Below are 21,361 nucleotides of genomic sequence, written 5' to 3'. Positions count from 1 at the left end.
GTTATTGAGGGCTTCCTAGAAAGGACATATCCATACAGGTAATGGGGATAAAAATGCAGGCACTGCTTGGTTAATATCATATGCAGTTGTACTTTGTGAGAGTGACGTAGTTTATTTTACATGGCCCCAGACATGCTTATACGGAGTTAACAAAAACAAATACTACTACTGTTATAGCAACCATTAATATATTTCATTCTTTTGCTAGACTAGGCAAGATTAAACTTATGCTGCAGCAACCCGAGGTGGTCTTTTTCCAGTAATCAGCTGAATTTCAGGAAAGATTTCTATGTATCAGGAGTGACACTGGAATGACTATAGAGAAAAAAGGATTATAAAGCTTAACTACAAAAGAGGAATTACTAATACAATGAGGCTTGAAAACTCACTTTTTATCACAGCTGCAATTACATGCACGAAGGGTCACAGCGGATCTCTAAACTCACATTCTTCTAATACTAAGTACTTCTTTTAATTTGTTTGTGTTAGACAATCTTTATTCTGCACTTACGCAGCAGATGTTTTCCTTGTATCTATTTGAAAGAAACTAAAAATCTGACCTTTTTCCACAACAAATTAGCCCATGACATTACAAATGCTAGAATGTAACCACACCTTATGCACCGTGGGTTATTTGTCTCTCCCTGTATCCACAATGCCCCTCATCATTGCCATTCACTGAACACTACGGGGAGAGGGATTGCACCTCACTTTGCCCATGACTCCATGCTTAAACCATTCATTACTCCCTCCCTCTGTTAATCTCTAAACTCAGTTTCCCTCTGGGGTGCTCATCAGCAATTCCTGCCACTTAATATCCCATATCCAATTGTAGTAGTCTCAAATAATAGATTTTATTGGTAAATTGTCAAGAGAGAAAAAGTATGACAAAAGATAACAGGAAAGAGAGATTTAGTTAATACAAGATTTGTGCCCCCAAAATGATGCCTTCCAGAATACAGTACAGGAATATTACCTATATCAAAGTAGATCATCTGACGCCTGGCCACTTTAGCTATCCCTTTTACACAGATAGTCCACGCCACTGAACAGCACACTAACCCACAGAAACCCTCCTACCAACGCTACAAGAAGGATTCTGCATGGACTCCTCCTGACGGTTGAAACAACAGACTGGACTTCTATATAGAGTGCTTCTGCCAATGTGCACGGGCTGAAATTGTGGAAATTGCCCCATAACCTCAGCCGAGCAGAGCACACCATCCACAACCTCAGAAACAACTCTGACATTATAATCAAAAAGGCTGACAAAGGAGGTGCTATAGTCATCATGAATAGGTCGGAGTATGAACAAGAGGCTGCTAGGCAACTCTCTGACACCACATTCTACAGGCCTCTGATCCCACTGAGGGGTACCAAAAGAAACTGCACCATCTGCTCAAGAAACTCCCTGAAGAAGCACAGGAACACATCCCTAGAGCCCCGACCAGGGGTATTCTGTGTGCTACCCAAGATCCATAAACCTAGGAATCCTGGACGTCCCATCATCTCAGGCATTGGCACCCTGACAGCAGGATTGTGTGGCTATGTGGACTCTCTCCTCAGGCCCTACGCTACCAGTACTCCCAACTATCTTCAAGAGACCACTGACTTCCTGAGGAAACTACAATCCATTGGTGATCTTCCCTTCTACAACACCACACTACACACGTTTTTTTTTTTTTTTTTAAATGAATAACTTCTCCACTTGAAAATGCAGGGTAAATTTAGATATAGGAGTAAATACTGACAGAGCATAACATCCAAGACATGGGGATTAAAATAACCCCACATCTACTTGAGTACCATGGGGTCTTTAATGACAACAAACAGTTAGGGATTACAGTTCAGCCAAAACAAAGAACGCTGCCACCACGCCACAAAAGCAGCACTGTGCCTTCATTCTGGGATACTGATTCAGTACCAATTCAGAGGCAAGACTCCCACCATAATTCCCTGAGGGTTGTGTTGAGAGCTCCCATCCAAATACTAGCCCAGTCTTACTTTGCTTATTTTAGGACAGCTGAGGAGGTAACAACCCATGGTGGAATGGCTGCAGACTAAGTAGACCCTAGTAGTTTAAAACCCATTGACAATGGTGAAAATCCTTCACGAAGAGGCCAATGTTACTAAGTGTCATTTTTCCAGCCAGGTGAGGTAGCCATAACTACCATGGAGATTATAACCTGATTTATGAAGCCCTTTCAAATGTTATGTGGTAAACTATACTGCCTCACAGTTTATGCCCTTCAGAAAAATATAACTGTCTGATATGCAAGTTCAGCAGATTCTCAAAAATGCTTAGGCTACATCATTAAGTAATCACTTACTATATTAGAACAAAACATAAAAAAGGCTAAATACCATATCAGATTAATTTTTACACAGTGAGTATTAGTGTTTTGTACCCGACTGATCATATCACTGCTTATTACTGTACTATGTTAATGCTCTCCGTTTTCCAAATACAATATTTAATATTAATTATATGCAAATTAACCTTTGCCTTTTAATAAACTTATTCATGATTGCTAATTTTATTTCTAACCAAAGCTAACAAAGTGCATCATCCTCCATTATATGTACCAAAAGAGGAAGAGCTTAAATTAACTTGAAATACATAGTGTCAGAGAATGATATGTATTTATTCCCTCCAACACCTATTTCTTTTATTCAAAGGAAGAGTCAGGGGAAGTTTACTTAAATAAAATTGCTCCCTTTCAGGTGTTTAACCTCAAGCAAATCTGGTTCACAGGTTACAGCCCAATGCTACCCAATGCATAAAGCCTTCTAAAATAAATAAATGAATTATAAAATACACCAGCAAGAGAAATAAATGATTTCCCTGAACATTTTCATAGCTTGCAAGAAGACATCAATTACTGTAGCTGGTCTTGTAAGTTAATGATTCATAGTGATGGATTATTCATACAAGCCAGCCAGCTGAACATTATACTTTGACTCTAGAGGGGAAAAGTGCAACAGGTCTTAATTATGCTTTGTGCAAGCTCAGAGACAGTCAAACTTCAATAATAAAGTGTTTCAACCTGGACAAATTTAAAAAAATAGAATTAATAGCAATTTAAGAGTAAAAAGTCTTCATTGATCTCCATAATCCCACATAAGTGAAACAGCCTTTTACAACAAGAGCACATTGTCTCAAGTTATCTCCCTAAAACAGTCCTAAATTGCTGTTTTAGAAATATACATTTTGTTGGCAGGTTTCAGAGTGGTAGCCGTGTTAGTTTGTATCAGCAAAAACAATGAGGAGTACTTGTGGCACCTTAGAGACTAACACATTTATTTGGGCATAAGCTTTCGTGGGCTAAAACCCACTTCATCACACCTACTCTACTCAAGCATGAAAAACTGATTTAAATTTCATGTGAGCGTGCCTGTCTTATGTTGTTTCTATAACTTCACAAAAAACTTAAATGATGGAACAATTTCTTGCTTCCAGAGCACATCAAGCTAATTGGCATAGACTTATTTCAATTCCACTCAACACCATGAATTGCTGTATGAGCGAAACAACCAACCAACGTTTCAGTCTCTTGTGCTTATTTTCTAAATACAAATAAAAAGAACAGTTTCTTTCCTTCTGGAGTTCTGATGTTCTCCTATAGCATCTCCATTCCCTGCTACATTTACAGGTGTCCTGAAAAGATATTTACTTTGTGTATCATTTTGATCAGAACTGTGGAAAGTGTTTGTACTGACACAAATCTAGGCTGTTCAGTAATAGCTACTTCATTTCGGGTACAACAATGTTATTTCAAGCCATTACACTCAAAGTTCCTAAAAGTTTTACAAAACATTTGTTTAAAAATGGTGGTAAGAAAAACTAGTTTATTACAGTTTATGAGAGAATCTAATATGATTCCCAGTGGGAGCCTACTAGAAACACTATTCATATTACCCTGCTCCAGGGGAGTGAAAAAAAAAGTCACCACCTTTGATGAGTATTGTGGCCATCTAATAAATTATGATTTATGAGTTTTATCCTCACAACACCCTTATGAGGTAGGTAAGTATTCCCCTCATTTTATAGGTGGGGAAACTCAGGCACAGAGTAGATTACATGACTTTCCCACAGTCAAAAAGAAAGTGTGTAGCTAAGCTAGGAACTGAACTCAAGTCTTCTGGGTCCCAGTTCAGGGCCCTAGCCTCTAGACTATTCCTTGTGCTCCTAGGATGCAATCCTGGAGCCTGAAATGATCCCAGAAACCAAGATGCCTAGTTGCTTGCTTGCTTTCCCCCTGCCACACATAAGTACCAAACACTGAGGCCACTCTTTGGGCCCTTACCCCCTTCTGAAATTATTATATTCATAACTACCCCCAAAGTCTCCTGCTGCCTTTGTTTTCTTGAATAAGGTACCAATTTATTTTCTTATTAATTTTCACATTACAGCACTGAGACCTGCTGCGCCTCACTCATTACCTTTCTCTTTAGGAGCCTTAAATTCTATATTCAGGTCAGTGACAGAGTTCCAATAACTGGGTGAAATCCTGGCCGCATTGAACGCAGTAGATTTTGTGCTACTGAAGTCAATAGCACCAAGATTTTATTGGGCTCTGGGGTGGGGCCAGAAATGAGGGGTTCAGGGTGCAGGAGGGGGCTCTGGGCTGGGGTAGGGGGTTGAGGTGCGGGGGGGGGGGAGGGCTCTGGGTCGGGGGTGCAGGCTGTGGGGTGGAGCCGGGGATGAGGGGTTCGGAGTGTGGGAGGAGGTTCCAGGCTGGGGTAGGGGGCTGGGGTGCGGGAGGGGGTGTGGGCTCCGGGCTTGGGGCCAGAAATTAGGGGTTCAGGGTGTCGGAGGGTGCTCCGGGCCGAAGGATTCTGCATGCGGGAGAGGGTGTGGACTCCAGGAGGGGGAACGGGGCTGGGGCATGGACGCCAGGCAGCGCTTACCTCAGGCAGCTCCTGGAAGTGGCTGGCATGTCCCTCTGACTCCTAGGTAGAGGGGCAGCCTGGGGGCTCTGCACGCTGCCCCCTCCACAGGTTCTACCCTCTCAGCTCCCATTGGCCATGGTTCCCAGCTACGGGAGCTGTGAAGTTGGCACTTGGGGCGGCGCCTGTGCCGTGGACAGGGGCAGCACGTGGAGCCCTCCTGCCTACCCTTGCGCTGAGGAGCTGGAGGGACGTGGCGGCTGCTTCTGGGAGCCGCGCTGACCTGGCCGCTGGGGCCAACTGGACTTTTAACGGTTCGGTCAGCTGTGTTGTGCTGACTGGAGCCATCAGGGGCCCCTTTTCGACCGGGCATTCTGGTCAAAAACTGGACGCCTGGCAACCCTACAGTAGCACAGGTTCTAATACCTTCTCTTTGCTAAGGCAGAACTTGTATTTAGGTGAGCTGTACTTTACTGAACAGGAGCTATCTGCACATGTTCTACATTTAAACCTCAGCCTCTTTCACGAGGGGGGAGAAAAAAAAATACTACATCTGATATGTTTTACAATTCTTTTACCCCGGTCACAACCCCTTTGCCACAGGATTCCATCTAACACACTAGACTTTCACATACCCATCACTAAAGCCAAAGACCGCTCTCATATCCCATCTCACTCCTCCAATCCCCATACCAAAAAAGACTCCCCCCTCCCCATGTCACATTACTGGAAACCTACAGAACTCAGCACTGAAATGAGGCATACTGGATCCCCGCATCTCTTTCCTTTGATCTCACACCTCCATGGAGCACAAGCCCTCCTTCTCCAAGGACCCTAGACGTGATATCACAATCTCAACTCTGCCAAGTAGCTCCAACTGATCTCTGCACCATTCAGTACAGCTACACCTAACATAGCTGAAGTGCATGAAGATAATTACCATTGGTTATTGCCAGCTCCAGAAGGGTAGCGTTAAGATTGCATTAGTATGTACTTTGACTCTGAATTTCCTTGTTTTCTGAAGTTTGAGTTTCACTGAACTCACTATCTGGAAGGGCACAGGACACCACCAGGCAACCTTAACTGTGTTAACGAAGTTTTCTGTCAGTGACTATTACACTGTTCATGGCTTTGAAAGCCAGTATAAGCTAGTTACACAATTAGAGCTGTGTGAACAACTGATTGTTTGTTGTTTTTTGGGGGGTGGGTCTTGGGGCAGGCAGCCAAGACCAGCAAACCAAAAAAAAAAAAAAAAAAAAAAAAAAAAATCACTTCGGGTCAAACAAAAATGTTTCATTCAACCTAAAATGAAATGATTAGTTCTGAACTTTATTAACCTTTTATTTTTATACATTTATATAAAAAATAAAGTAAATTTTGAAACAGACATTTTGAATCACAATAGTTAAATGTTTTGTTCTGACATTAAAAAAAAAAAAAGTAAAAACATTTGTTTCAAAAACGATTTGTTGAGTTCAACATGAATTTGCAAAATATTTCGGTCAACCCAAATCTCCTTTTATTTTGGGCAAAAAGAGGAAGTTTTGTGTACAAAATTTCATCCAGCTCTAGCTACAATCTGCTTTTAAAAAGCATATCTCCCTGTAGTTTATTTCCCTTTATTGTATTTCTGTTTATTGTTTTTAAGATCTCCTTAGTAGCCTCTTACTCCCATTGATTTTTTTCTCCTTGTCCACTTGGCAAACTTTGATGTTTTTCCCCTCTTACCTTTTGAATGAATCAGAAAGTAAGAAGACAATAAACTAGCATATGTACAGTAAAAGGATTTTTCTATATCATCTATCACAGGACTTCTCAGCGGACAGCAAAGAATATCTTGGTTTTATATGTAGCTGATCATTTTGGTAGACTACTACGAATCTTTCATTTAGAACAATGATCTCATCCTGAAGATCTGCTATTATAGTAAGTTGATCAGCCTGCCTTGGGTTTTGATTGATTAATATTTATAAATAGTAGAGGGAATTGGAGAGGGTGCTTTTATCTGGAAGACTGAATATGTCTGAGGAAAAGAAAAAATATGAACTGCTTCAGTGATCTTAAATTGCTACGTGAAGTACACAACAATTAAATGCTCCAATAACAGCTTTAATGTGGACAGAGGGGGAAAAAGCACTCTAGAAGAATAGATTTATTGAGCCAATTAAAAATATATAAGTTGTAGTTAGATATATAAAAATATGACCAAAGTCCTCACTGGATAAACTGGGGTAGGAAGCATCACCATAAAATCTTCAGACATGGAAAAGGATGTTGTTGGAAGATGCAATTTTTGCTGTTGTGTTGAGAAATGTGGTAGATGTGCAGACACCTTTGGTAATTGTGAGACAGCAAGCAATTAATACAAGGCATCTTTAGATAAATGCATCTAAATTACCCCTAGACTTAAAGGAGGCCATGTTCAGTGAAGAAATAGTAAACAAAGAACTGGTGCAAAGGCGAAAGGCCAAATTCTGCCTTTTTTACATGAAGTATTACCTCACTACTAGCTTCCAATGGTACTACTTATGGAACTGGGTTCTACACCACATGAGTAAAAGTGCCAGGATTTGACCCTCATGGGCAAATGTGGGGAGCAAGTTAATTACTGCTAAGGCAGCTTAAGTCATCTTGCATTGATGAATACAATACAATAAAGGGAAATAAACTACAGGAAGATACGCTCTTTAAAAGCAGATTGTAGCTAGAGCTCAATTTTGATAAATGCAAAGTAATGCACATTGGAAAACATAATCCCAACTATACATATAAAATGAGGGGATCTAAATTGGCTGTTACCACTCAAGAAAGATCTTGGGAGTCATTGTGGATAGTTCTCTGAAAACATCCATTCAATGTGAAGCGGCAGTCAAAAAAGCGAACAGAATGTTGGGAATCATTAAGAAAGGGATAGGTAATAAGACAGAAAATATCATATTGCCTCTATATAAACCCATGGTATACCCACATCTTGAATACTGTGTGCAGATGTGGTCGCCCCATCTCAAAAAAGATATATTGGAATTGGAAAAGGTTCAGAAAAGGGCAACAAAAATGATTAGGGGTATGGAACGGCTTCCATATGAGGAGAGATTAATAAGACTGGGACTTTTCAGCTTGGAAATGAGACAACTAAGGCCTGGTCTACACTAGGAGTTTATGTCGAATTTAGCGCCGTTACATCGAATTAACTCTGCACCCGTCCACACCACGAAGCTATTTAGTTCGACATAGAGGTCTCTTAAATTCGACTTCTGTACTCCTCCCCAACGAGGGGAGTAGCGCTAAATTCGACATGGCCATGTCGAATTAGGCTTGGTGTGGATGGAAATCGACGCTAATAGCTCCGGGAGCTATCCCACAGTGCACCACTCTGTTGACGCGCTGGACAGCAGTCCGAGCTCGGATGCTCTGACCAGCCACACAGGAAAAGCCCCGGGAAAATTTGAATTCCTTTTCCTGTCTGGGCAGTTTGAATCTCATTTCCTGTTTGGACATCGTGGCGAGCTCAGCAGCACTGGCACCGATGCAGAGCTCTCCAGCAGAGATGGCCATGCAATCTCAGAATAGAAAGAGGGCCCCAGCATGGACTGATCGGGAAGTCTTGGATCTGATCGCTGTGAGGGGCGATGAGTCCGTGCTTTCCAAGCTGCGATCGAAAAGACGGAATGCAAAGATCTACGAGAAGATCTCTAAAGCCATGGCAGAGAGAGGATACAGCCGGGATGCAACGCAGTGCCGCGTGAAAATCAAGGAGCTGAGACAAGGCTACCAGAAGACCAAAGAGGCAAACGGACGCTCCGGATCCCAGCCCCAGACATCCCGTTTCTACGAGGCACTGCATTCCATCCTAGGTGCGGCCGCCACCACTACCCCACCACTGACCGTGGACTCTGAGGATGGGATATTGTCAACGGCCGCTACCTCGGACATGTTAGCGGACGGGGAAGATGAGGAAGGAGATGAGGAGGACGCTTACAACGCTGATTTCCCTGACAGCCAGGATCTCTTCATCACCCTTACAGAGATCCCCTACCAACCATCCCCAGCCGTTAACCCGGACACAGAATCAGGGGAAGGATCACTCAGTAAGTGTTTAAAACATCTAAACATTTATTTTTAACAGAACAGGAATATTAACAATATTAACAATGGGTTTTGCATGATTACTTTGCCCTAGGCGCTTAACTTTTCAGTCCCTGGCAGTGCAACTACTGAAAAAAATCTAACAATGTCCGGTTTAGCATGATTGTTCTGCCCAAGCCGCTCTACTGTTTAGTCCCTGCCAGTGCAGCTATAGTAAAATCCGGTCTATATGTCCGGGGATAGAGCTGAAATCCTCCATGGACATCTCCACGAAGCTCTCCTGGAGGTAATTGGAAAGCCTTTGCATCAGGTTCCTGGGGAGAGCAGCCTCATTGGGTCCTCCGTAGTAGCAAACATTTCCGTGCCAGGAGACAAGCAAGTACTCCGGGATCATTGCCCTGCAGAGCATGGCGGCATACGGCCCTGGTCTTTGCAGGCTTTCCCGAAGCATCCTTTCTTTTTCCGTCTCTGAAATCCTCATCAGAGTGATGTCGCTCATGGTGACCTGCTTTGAATTAGGTAGGGGAATGTTAGTATTGGGACTGCTTGCCTGTTCCTTTACAGAACTGTAACCGGCGGTTTACAGCCACGCGGTGGAGGCGGGAGAGGGGCAGCATACAGGGATCTTTCCCTGCGACAGCCGCGAGGGGGTGGGACAGGGGCAGAGTTCATGCTTGCCGGATTGCTGGCAGCAGGGACTGGCATTGCTTTCAGTGTGAAAGGAGGCCAGTGCTACTATTAAAGTTTTAAGCAGCCACAAGTCTACGGCTTACCATGTCGGCCTGCTACACAAATTCCGGTGTCCTGCCCCGCTTCTCTGATCTGCACTGCAAGACCCCAGGCACTGAATGCGAAGGCCGAAATTTCGACCTTGTCCTGAGTGCGCATGTGATAGGTGCTGTGCATGGTCTTGTTCACAGAGAAAGACTATGTTCTTTGTTCACAACTAAATTTATCTTTCTGAGGAATTCACTCCCTTTTTCCCATTCCCGCAGCTGCGACTGTCTCCCGACCTAGCCTGGCATCACACTCCCAGAGGCTAGCGCAGATTAGGCATAGGAAGAAGAGGACACGGGAGGACATGTTCACGGAACTTATGGGCTGCTCCCGAGCCCAGGCAGCCCAGCAGACCCAGTGGAGGGATAACTTGTCCCAAATGCACCAATCACACATGGAACGGGAGGAGAGGTGGCGGCAGGAAGACCAGCAGGCGACTCAAATGCTGCTTGGACTAATGAGGGAGCAAACGGACACGCTCCGGCGCCTTGTGGATGTTCTGCAGGACCGGAGGCAGGAGGACAGAGCCCCGCTGCAGTCTATCTGTAACCTCCCTCCCCCGCCACCAAGTCCCATACCCCCCTCACCCAAAGTCCAAAGAAGGAGGGGCGGCAGAGTCCGTGAAAACTCTCACTCCACCCCTGCAGACTGCTCTAGTACTAGAAGGCTCTCATTCCCCAAAATTTGACAAGTCCTTTCCTTCCCGCCTCACCCAAGCCCCCGTCCAAGTTTCACCCCCCAGTTTCATGTGTAGTTGCTAATAAAAAATAGGTTTCTGTTAATTACTGTTTCCATCATGTTCTTTTAGAGGAGAGTCTGTCTGAAGGGGGGGAAGGGGGTTGGTAATTGGACAGGACAGTCACCTTTAGCAGGGTACAGAGGCGGGGGCAGGTTCAGCAGCAGGGCACTCACACAGTGCAGTCACTAGTTACCCTGGTCAGTCTGGGAGGTGGTTTTCATGTTCGGGGGGGGGGGGGGGGAGGGTTGCTCTGTGACTTTGTAGCGGGGGAGGGCAGTTACAGATCTTATGCAGCGGTCCTTATCCTGGATCACAGAGCCACGCAGCAGGGGATCTGTAACCGTCCTCCCCCTGCCACAAAGTCACATAGCCCCCCCACACACAGAGTCCCGAACAGGAGGGGTGGCAGGCTCCGTTGAAACAACCAGTCCACCACTGCGGAGCCTGTCATTCCTGGAGTTTAGAAGCGTCATTTGCATCACTACACTACACCCGCTCCCCACCACAGTCTGCGTCCCAGGTTTAAAACTTTCCCGCGAAAACAGTAATAAAGACAACGGTGTTCATTAACAAAATTCAAGTGATTTAATTTTAAACGTGTGTTGGAAGGGGGGGGAACGGGGTATGTAACTGGAGAGGATACTGAACATTTAGTGGGTAAAGAAACGGGGGCAGGTTCAGCTTCTCTGTACACAAACTTCAAAGTCACAGGTTACCCTGCTCACTCAGGAACCTAGCTTTCAAAGCCTCCCGGATGCACAGCGCGTCCCGCTGGGCTCTTCTAATCGCCCGGCTGTCTGGCTGGGCGTAATCAGCAGCCAGGCTATTTGCCTCAACCTCCCACCCCGCCATAAAGGTCTCCCCCTTGCTCTCACACAGATTGTGGAGCACACAGCAAGCTGCAATAACAATGGGGATATTGGTTTCGCTGAGATCACAGCGAGTCAGTAAGCTTCTCCATCTCCCCTTGAGATGGCCAAAAGCACACTCCACCACCATTCTGCACTTGCTCAGCCGGTAGTTGAAGAGTTCTTTTTCAGTGTCCAGGGCGCCAGTATAGGGCTTCATGAGCCAGGGCATTAGCGGGTAGGCTGGGTCCCCGAGGATGACTATAGGCATCTCCACATCCCCAAGAGTTACTTTGTGGTCCGGGAAGTAAATACCTTCCTGCAGCCGTCTAAACAGACCTGAGTTCCTGAAAACACGAGCGTCATGAACCTTGCCCGGCCATCCGACGTTGATGTTTGTAAAACGTCCCCTATGGTCCACTAGTGCTTGCAGCACCATTGAAAAGTAGCCCTTTCGGTTGATGTACTGGCTGGCCTGGTGGTCCGGTCCCAGGATAGGGATGTGAGTTCCATCTATAGCCCCACCGCAGTTTGGGAATCCCATCGCGGCGAAGCCATCTATGATGACCTGCGCGTTTCCCAGGGTCACTACCTTTGAGAGCAGTACCTCAACGATTGCGTGGGCTACTTGCATGACAACAACCCCCACGGTAGATTTGCCCACGCCAAAGTGGTTCGCGACTGACCGGTAGCTGTCTGGCGTGGCAAGCTTCCAGAGGGCTATGGCTACTCGCTTCTGGACAGTCAGGGCTGCTCGCATCCGGGTGTCATTGCGCTTCAGGGCAGGGGACAGCAACTCACAAAGTTCCATGAAAGTCCCCTTCCGCATGCGAAAGTTTCGCAGCCACTGTGATTCATCCCAGACCTGCAGCACTATGCGGTCCCACCAGTCCGTGCTTGTTTCCCAGGCCCAGAATCGCCGTTCCACAACATCAACATGACCCATTGCCACCGTGATGTCCTCGGCGCGGGATCCCGTGCTTTCTGACAGGTCTGTGCCACTCTCAGACTTCAGGCCCTCACCGCACTGCCGTAGCCTCCTCGTCCGATTTCTCTGCATCTGCCTCTGGGAAAGGTGGATGATAAGCTGCGAGGTGTTGACAACGGCCATAACTGCAGCGATGGTCGCAGCGGGCTCCATGCTCGCAGTGCTGTGGCGTCCGCGCTGTCACTGACCAGAAAAGTGCGCGAACTGATTTCCCGCCGGCGCTTTCAGGGAGGGAGGGCGGTAGTGACGGACGGATGACGACACATTTTTTTACCCAGAAGGCATTGGTGGCTCGACCCAGAATTCCAATGGGCAGCGGGGACTGCGGGAACTGTGGGATAGCTGCCCACAGTGCACCGCTTCCAATGTCGACGCTTTCCCCGTTAGTGTGGACTCACAAAGTCAAATTACTGTCCTTAGTGTGGACACACACGTTCGATTTTGTAATATCGATTCCACATATTCGATTTAAGTAAAATCGAAGTACTCTCGTAGTGTAGACATACCCTAAGGGAGGATATGTTTGAGGTCTATAAAATCATGCCTGGTGTGGAGAAAGTAAATAAGGAAGTGTTATTTACTCCGTCTCATAATACAAGAACTAGAGGTCACCAAATAAAGTTAATAGGCAGCAGGTGTAAAACAAACAAAAGGAAGTATTTCTTCACATAACACAGAGTCAGTCTGTGGAACTCTTTGCCAGAGGATGTTGTGAAGGCCAAGACTGTAACAGGGTTAAAAAAAGAACTAGGTAAGTTCTTTAAGGAGGTCAATCAATGGCTACTAGCCAGGATGGGCAGGAATGGTGTCCATAGCCTCTGTTGGCCAGAAGCTGGGAATGGGCGATAGGGGATGGATCACTTGATTACCTACTCTGTTCATTCCCTCTGGGGCACCTGGTATTGACCTGTCAGAAGACAGGCTACTGGGCTAGATGGACCTCTGGTCTGTCCCAGTATGGCTGCTCTTACGTTGTTATGAAGTGCTAGTGCACAAGCCAATGCACCATAATGAAGAATTCAGTCCCCTTTCTCGAGGTTACTGAAGCAAAACAACTCTAAGTCCATTTAATGGCAAGTCAATGGGAGTTTAAGTTTTCCCTCCGTCAGATATGGCAACACGAAAGTTGTGTACATGGATTAAATCCATGGAAGGAAAGGGGATAATGTGGAAGGGCTAAGGAAACTAAAGTCTCTCTCAAACATTCTTGTCAAGGTTAAACCCAGTAAGGGAGAATTCACACTTTTATACCTAAGGAACCCGACTTCACATATGGGACTGCATTGTGAGAGTATTTGAGGTCCAGTCTGGTTAAGTGCCAAGGTCTTCCTGGAAGGAACTGAGCGCTCTTTGCCTTTATCAAGTATGAAGGGTTGAGAGATGTCAGCAACTCACAGGGAATTCTTAGCACTTTACAGTATTAGGTTCTTGTTCAGTGAATGCCTAGCATAACTATTACATTAAAATGAACAACTGCATGAGTAAAGAACAGCACCACAACGGATCTGTATTTCTCTCTCCCTCCATGTTAGTTTTAGTTAGCATTTTAGTATTTGCATAAACTAACTAAAATATGGCTATATTGTTTAACTTTCTTCTAGCTTGAATTCTAATCAACAATATAGAAGACCATTCCTTTGGAGAGAATTTGTCTTAAAAATGGAAAATATTTCTTATAAAAAGCTAGCTTTTTAAAATAATGTGCTAGTAGGTCAATAACCTTTTGACAAAAAAAATATTTATTGTATTTAATGCATTAGCTTCCCAAGAGTCACTGATACAAAATGGAAACACCCCCCCACCACCCTTTGAAAGAGAATCTGACTGCTTTGCAATCTTGCAACAATTGATACAGATCAAGAGCATCAAAATGGAAATCTTAAATTCAGTTTTCATTATATTAATATAGCTATATTCTGCAGCTATCTTCATTTATTCATATAAATTTATGAAATAAAGATCTATGGACATGTGACATGACACTTGAAATTTTAATTACTTCACAAAGGTGGTCATCATACATACTTGCATAAGTCCGACAGGGAAGATATTAAGAATCATTCCAAGAGCGTTTTGAAAACAGAGAATACAGTTATTGTAGAGCCCTGTGATGACAGGCATGGCCACTCTGCCAAGTACCATGACTGGGTACTTTTCAACACTGAATGACCAGACAATTTTTGGCACAAGTGGCTCTGCTTTGATTTTGTCTGGGATGAAATGAGTGACAGGATGTGGAGTACAATATAAGTGTGTGAGTGAGTGAGAGAGACTATCACTCCAATCCACCAAAGGCAGAATCACACTTTTGCTTTTGAAGCACTGCAATGTAGCGTAGCTTTATTGATTAGAGCACTGCTGAATAAAGTCATTGGAGTACAAGTTGTATGGGCTGTATTATTATCTGGATTTATGGCTGATATAATATCTTCCCCCTACCTCCCCCCAAAAAAACCAAAAAAAACCCCATTATCTGACTCAGGAACCATAACATAAATTTCCTACAGGTATTGTAATTCAACCCACTTGCATTGCTGTATATGGTTAATGCTTTCTTTTTGGACACCTCCATTCCAAAACCTACATAACTCTTTCCACACCTTCTCTGTGATAACTGTAATGTGCATGTGCACGCACACACACACACACAGTAAAGAAAGAGCTAAATAAACTCCTTAATGCAACTTGCTGAGTTCTCTCTGCCATTTTGTATGTGTCTCATTTCCTTTTCAATAGGCATAGAACTTTGCAGTTTTTACTGCTGGTATTACTACAGGAGCAACAACAGTTGAACATGAATTTGTTTTGTTTGTTTGTTTAAATACCTAGGAAGTGACATAAACAAACCAAAAGCTATGTTGAAAGAACAATGTGTTAAGGTCGCAAAGTCAAGCACTCAAGAGTTAGGAAGTGCCAAAATTAAGTTCCCCTATGGTACCTTAATTCTGTCCTCTTGAGCACATGCAGTATGATACAATCTTTAATTACATGATCACATACTATTTTTTCCATAGGACTCCTCCCTCATTCAGTGCATAGGAGGCACTGTGCAGTGTTCAAGGAATGAGATGGCTGTTTAGTATTGCTTTCATGATGTAAAGTAATACAAGAATTCTCAAATATAATGTTTCATTTAAGTTTTTTACATTTACTGTTTTTCATATAAAGACAAATTAAAAAGAGAGTCACCACTGATGATAGTATCATATACATATGCAACCAAATATACAATAAACATAATTATGTTTTTTACACATATAAAATATGATAATTCATAGTGAATAAGTTCTGTTGAGTTTATCTGGATATGCAAAGTACCAGATACCAGTACAGGTGTGTGAATATTTAAGGCAAGATTTTAAAAAACAGGTGCCTAATGTTAGGCTCTAAGTCAGGGGTCGGCAACCTTTCAGAAGTGGTGTGCCGAGTCTTCATTTATTCACTCTAATTTAAGGTTTTGCGTGCCAGTAATATATTTGAACGTTTTTAGAAGGTCTCTGTCTATAATATACAACTAAACTATTGTTGTATGTAAAGTAAATAAGGTTTTCAAAATGTTTAAGAAGCTTCATTTAAAAATTAAATTAAAATGCAGAGCCCCCCCGGGACTGGTGGCCAGGACCCGGGCAGTGTGAGTGCCACTGAAAATCAGCTCACATGCCGCCTTCGGCACGCATGCCATAGGTTGCCTACCCCTGCTCTAAGTCCATATTTAGGCATCTGTTTTTGGTAAGCTCTTAAGCACAGAGCTCTGCACCTTGAGGGGAAACTGTACAAGGTCATGCACAAAGTGAATTTCACCCATAAGTGTTCTGTTACAAAGTTAATGGAACAAAGTATAACACCTATGAAATACATGGATTATCAAATGCTCTTTTCTACAGCAAGTTTTTCAAATATGCCAGAGACATTTATTTGCAGGTGAGGAGTAATTCCCTAGCAAATTTGAAATTTTGAAAAGATGACACTTTAGTCACATGTGAACAAAAGGTTTGAAAAGCTAAGGGTAACAGTTTCCACATCAGAATCAATCAGAAGTGGCTAAATAGAATATTGGCAAGCTACCTTCAGCCCCCAAAATAAAATTCAGCTTTGGCTAAAACTAAGCACAAGACATTTAGGTAATTTTCAATAAGCTATTAAGGGCGTGTAAATAAAGGCTTATAATAAGTGCCTTCACAATAACAACATCACTAGCACAATGCTATGAGTGGCCATAGGTTTAGTTGTACCTGAGAAATGCAGTAAGAGGGCCCAACCCTGAAGAGCGATGGTCTCCAACAGAAAGTGAAGAGGCTCAACACCTCAAAGGAGGTACTAGATGGCCACTTTCATGCAAGAGCTGACAGAGTCAGAGTTCCTGCAGCTAAGAGGTTGCTCCAGGAAAGTAATACTCTCACTATGTAGTATTTTGACTATAGTCATTGGACCAATAAGGGACATGGGATCTATGGAGAGTAAATGGGGCTGGAAGAATACCACTTGTGCATTACCAGGTATTCCCCATATATGGAAAGTGAATGATTTACTCACATATATTAAAATAGACCACAGGATGAAACAGGCTTAACGTCAAGAGATAAGGTGTACGTTAAGGATGGATGGTCTACCTCTGCCAGATTTTCTGTGTCACCTTAGACAAGTCACTTACCTGCCCTGTATAGTACTGTAGATAATATGTACCTACCTACCTGTGTGCGAGACACTCAAAAATTGCAAAGAACTTTGAAACACACCCCAGATTAGAATTCAGAACTAGCATAGCCATAAGAATATATAAACGGGAATGCATGACATAATTAGCCAAAATTTCTATGACTAAAACATCTGCTCTAAACACTGTTCCCATTGGGGAGGAAAACATTCCCTCCTTTATTATTGTTCAACAATTACACAAACAAGCCTTTCCCTTACGGATAATACAAGTTAAAAATCTAGATTAAATTGATCTGATTTCATCCTTGATAATGGTTTACATAAACATATTTAAAAAGCCTGGATATCCATCTTTGCTTTAAATTGATAATGCACACTCAAAGATATCCCTTGGATGATCAAAGACTCAGTTTTGAACATTAGGTTAGAATTAAGCTCAAAAGTACAAGGTGGGATACGAAACATACCATAAGCTCAATGCCTTATCCATTAAGCCATTGTTTATATATAAAAAAAAAAGGGGGTTTCCCGTCCTTCTCCCACAGTTACATAAAACATTCCAAGACTGTGCTCTTGATATACTTAGCTACTTACTAGTGATAAAGTGAAGATCTTAAATATCCAAATCTTAAATATCTAGATTAACCAGAAAGATACTGTCAACATTAATAACTCTATTTTCCTCTCCTTTGTCAGTGTACCTCCAGTGACTTCAAGGGAAATATTTCTGATTTAATTCAGAGTGATAGGAGAATCAGTTTTTAAGTAATCACCTCACCCCCACCACCCCTATTTTACATGGAGATTTGTGACTTTACCCAAATCTTCATGTATATGTTTTTGGTGGAATTTTTTTTAAAGCAATATTTTTACTGCATCTTGGGATTGTTTTGTAAGCCTGATTTTCTTCACATCATTTTTATTTTAGCCAATGTCGTTAAAACAGTAAAAAAAAAATACTGTTTTAACATTAATGATACTTGCTGAACTCTCACTTGCAGTTTACTGAGCTTTTTAACTTTTCATCAGAACTAAAATAACCTTTAGAGGTAGCTGGTAAGAATATTTTCTACACTCGCAAGGTGAGGTAAAGACACCATATTTTGTCGGTTCTCACTGTCTCCATATTTCCCCCATGGAGCGAGGTGAAGTGGAGGGAGGGAAATCATACGTAGAACCCTGCGTGGATACAAAATTCGTATCCGCATCTGATTCACAATCCATGGATGTAAAGCTGACTGATATCTGCCGATTTGCGGGGCTCTAGATATAAAATTTTGATCTGCATCCATGCACAATCCGCAAAAATGTTCCGCAGACATAAAGCGGATATTCGCAGATTTGCAGGGCTTTAATCATATGGCTGCCACTCACTCACTTGAGGCCAAGCTGAATGTAGCTTGTTCAACCATTTATCTATAATTTTATTTTTTTCACCCCCATGTTGGAAAGAACATAGTGGAAATAGCTGTGCCTTAAGCAAAACCACTTAGCGCGGTTACATGTCTGACTATGTATGACCTATACCAGGGGTTCTCAAACATCATTGCACCATGACCCCTTTCTGACAACAAATAGTACTACCCGACCCCAGGAAGGGGGACCGAAGACTGAGCCCACCTGAACCCCACCACCGTGGGTGGGGAGGCTTGCCCCATTGTTCCAGGCAGGGGGGCTAAAGCCGAAGCCCAAGGGCTTCAGCCACAGGCAGGGGGGCCTGTAACCTGAGCTCTGCTGCCCAGGGCTGAAGCTCTTTGGCTTCGGCCCTGGATGGCGGGGCTCGGGCTTCGGCATTGGCCCCAGGCAAGTCTAAGCCAGCCCTGGTGACCCAATTAAAACTGTCCTAACCCACAGTTTGAGAACTGCTGACCTATATTATAAGAGTGGCCTAAAGATATCATAAGACTTGCTTTATAACAGGGCAATCATCTATAGTTGCTTTTAAAAAGCCCCAAACTCCCTCTCCCCCTCTACAAAACCACAACAGACAGCAGTTTTGAAAAACCAGGAAGGGATAAGAGAATGGAAAACGTATTCATCTCTGACTATAGATTCTCATCTTGGAAAGTCAAATCTGTGGTTAAATAATTTGAGGGAAGAGAACCAGATATTTAACAGAATATTCTGTTCTATGAATTTTTTAAACAAAAGAGTGTGCATTACTACACAGCTTCATTTAAAAAACACAATTTTCTCATGCATGCACGCGCAAGAGAGTGTCTGTCTGTCTGTCTATCTCACACCACCACCCACCCCTGGATTTGTTTTATGGACTTTTCAAAGCACAAAAAAACCTTTCCCAACCAGTAATTTCATTTTCCATAGGACTTACAGAAATAACTCCTACAATTATTAAAACAAAAGTCTTTGGGATGCCAAACAAAGTTAAAAGCTATTCATGATATTAATATTTTTGTACGCTACACATATTCTAGATCTACCCCATCAATAGTGAGGGATGTGCATTAGTTGGTGTTCAATGGATTGCACAAAGACAGATTAAAAATAATACAAAGCAGGGTAGAATGAGGGGAATATTGTGGTTTTTTTAATGGAGCATAACATTCAGATGTCATTCTGGCTTTCTTTATACATTAAGCTATCAGGACCTAACAGGTGACGGATGGTTCCATGTTGTGTTACTGTCCCAAATATTTGAGATCTCTGTTCCCACACTGCAAAGCTAGGAGCCTCAAAGGTATGCACGGCTTTCCACAGACAGTCCCTTTTTCTTACCAAAAGTTATAACCAATGGTTGATAGGTTTAATCGTCATTTATCTATTCATTCAGGTGTTGGCACTCTTCCTACACATCCTCCTGTTATATGAAGTGTTTACATCTTTATCATGCTATACAGTATTCTTAAAAACTCTCTTTACATGAGCTAACAAATTTAAGAGACCTGAATTTAAATTTTTAAAGCCAATTTTTAAAAAACGTATTTCTTGATTGTCACATGCTATTTAAAGTTCTAAAGCTTTCCTGTAACAGTTGCTCTTAGCAACTAACATATGTTACCATTGTTTAAACAGGGAAATGGATGGACTTAAAACAGTGATATTACTATGAGCTTTACAGAACTGTTCATTTAAAGATCTCAAAGTGCTTTACATCATCATTATTATCATAGTATCTTCATTTTTATTCATAATAAAAGGGGTTAGAATAGAACTTAGTTTTTGCATCATTTTTAAAACCTTGGGATAATTATTGTATTAGTAGACTGGTAAATGTACACTGCGAGAGGTTGCTATTCATTTTACTGAGCTGTCAAGATGTGCGTGAGACTTTGCAAAAGGGAGATTTCAGATATGGTGTATTGCATATTTTAGTGAACCACACAATGCAAAAATCTTATGTTGTAAAGAGAAAGGCACTTTATATTTAAGTTTTTCTCCAAATAGGGGACACTTACAAATATACACGCACACAGACACATATATACAATATATACACATACAGATACACAGATATATACACACACATGCTCTAAAATAGCCACCCGTTTTAAATACACTACTTCTACACTCATTCTGAAGTGACTTGAAACTGAAAGACTTCTAATTACGTTTTTTGAATTATTTTTCAGTTTTAAGAACTTCTTAAATCTTCAGAGTTCTCAATATTACTTTCTACAGCAAAGCTAACGCACTCTGAATTGCATCAACAAACACCAGATGTTGGGTCCCAGTTTACAGTGAGCCACTGACAAAGTCGTAAGGCAAGTACAACAAAAGCCAGGACTCAGATTTACAAATCTATAACGGATGTGGAAATAGCCGCTGTCAAAACAACCATTGGGGCATGAAGAGAAACAACATTTTAATAAAATAGAAGATTTTAATAAAAACCCACCATGTAAAGGGGTGTGCTGGGGACAAACATACCACTGGACTAGGTTACACCCACATCCAGATTCAGGAATTTATTCCCTTGGTCTGCACGCTGTGCGAAACTGAGGGAGGTTGCTCAATAACTGACAAGTGAACTGGGTTTAAACGACTCACACACATTGCCATATATATATGTTCAGCAACAATCAGAGGGAGACTTTCGAACAGATCCCAAACAAGGAATGCGAAGTCAATTGACATGCAAACCTCTAACATGCATTCAACACGGGGGGCAGCTACCAAATGATTTCAGAGGGCGGGGAGCCCCCCACGCGCACCCGGGCTGCCCGCGCAGCGAAGTACCTGACGGCGCTTACCTCCCTTGGAGCGCTCCTGCAGCAGATGCGGACGCCCCCCGCCCCGGCTCCGCTAGACTGGGGTTACTCCCCGTGCTGGAGCAGCCGCTAGTACAGGGACCGCCTCAGGAATTGTTTCTGTGGCGTCCGCCGACGCCTGCATACTCTCACGCCTGCCCCGCCCCAC

General features: G+C 42.9%; 1 protein-coding gene across 1 annotated transcript in view; it reads right to left on the bottom strand.

Moving 5' to 3' along the window:
* Nucleotides 1–21,276, bottom strand: part of SERPINI1 (serpin family I member 1) — an 86,601-nt gene extending 65,325 nt beyond the window's left edge. Inside the window, exon 1 of the mRNA XM_065410999.1 lies at nucleotides 21,196–21,276. The gene's annotated coding sequence lies outside the window, so the exon portion shown is untranslated. The remainder of the gene's footprint in view (nucleotides 1–21,195) is intronic.
* Between the last annotated feature and the right edge of the window lie 85 nt (nucleotides 21,277–21,361).

This window comes from Emys orbicularis, chromosome 9 (genome assembly GCF_028017835.1).
Source record: "Emys orbicularis isolate rEmyOrb1 chromosome 9, rEmyOrb1.hap1, whole genome shotgun sequence".
In the NCBI taxonomy this organism is placed as follows: domain Eukaryota; kingdom Metazoa; phylum Chordata; order Testudines; family Emydidae; genus Emys; species Emys orbicularis.
Note: the sequence above shows the minus strand (reverse complement) of the source record. Positions and strands in the feature narration are given on the sequence as shown.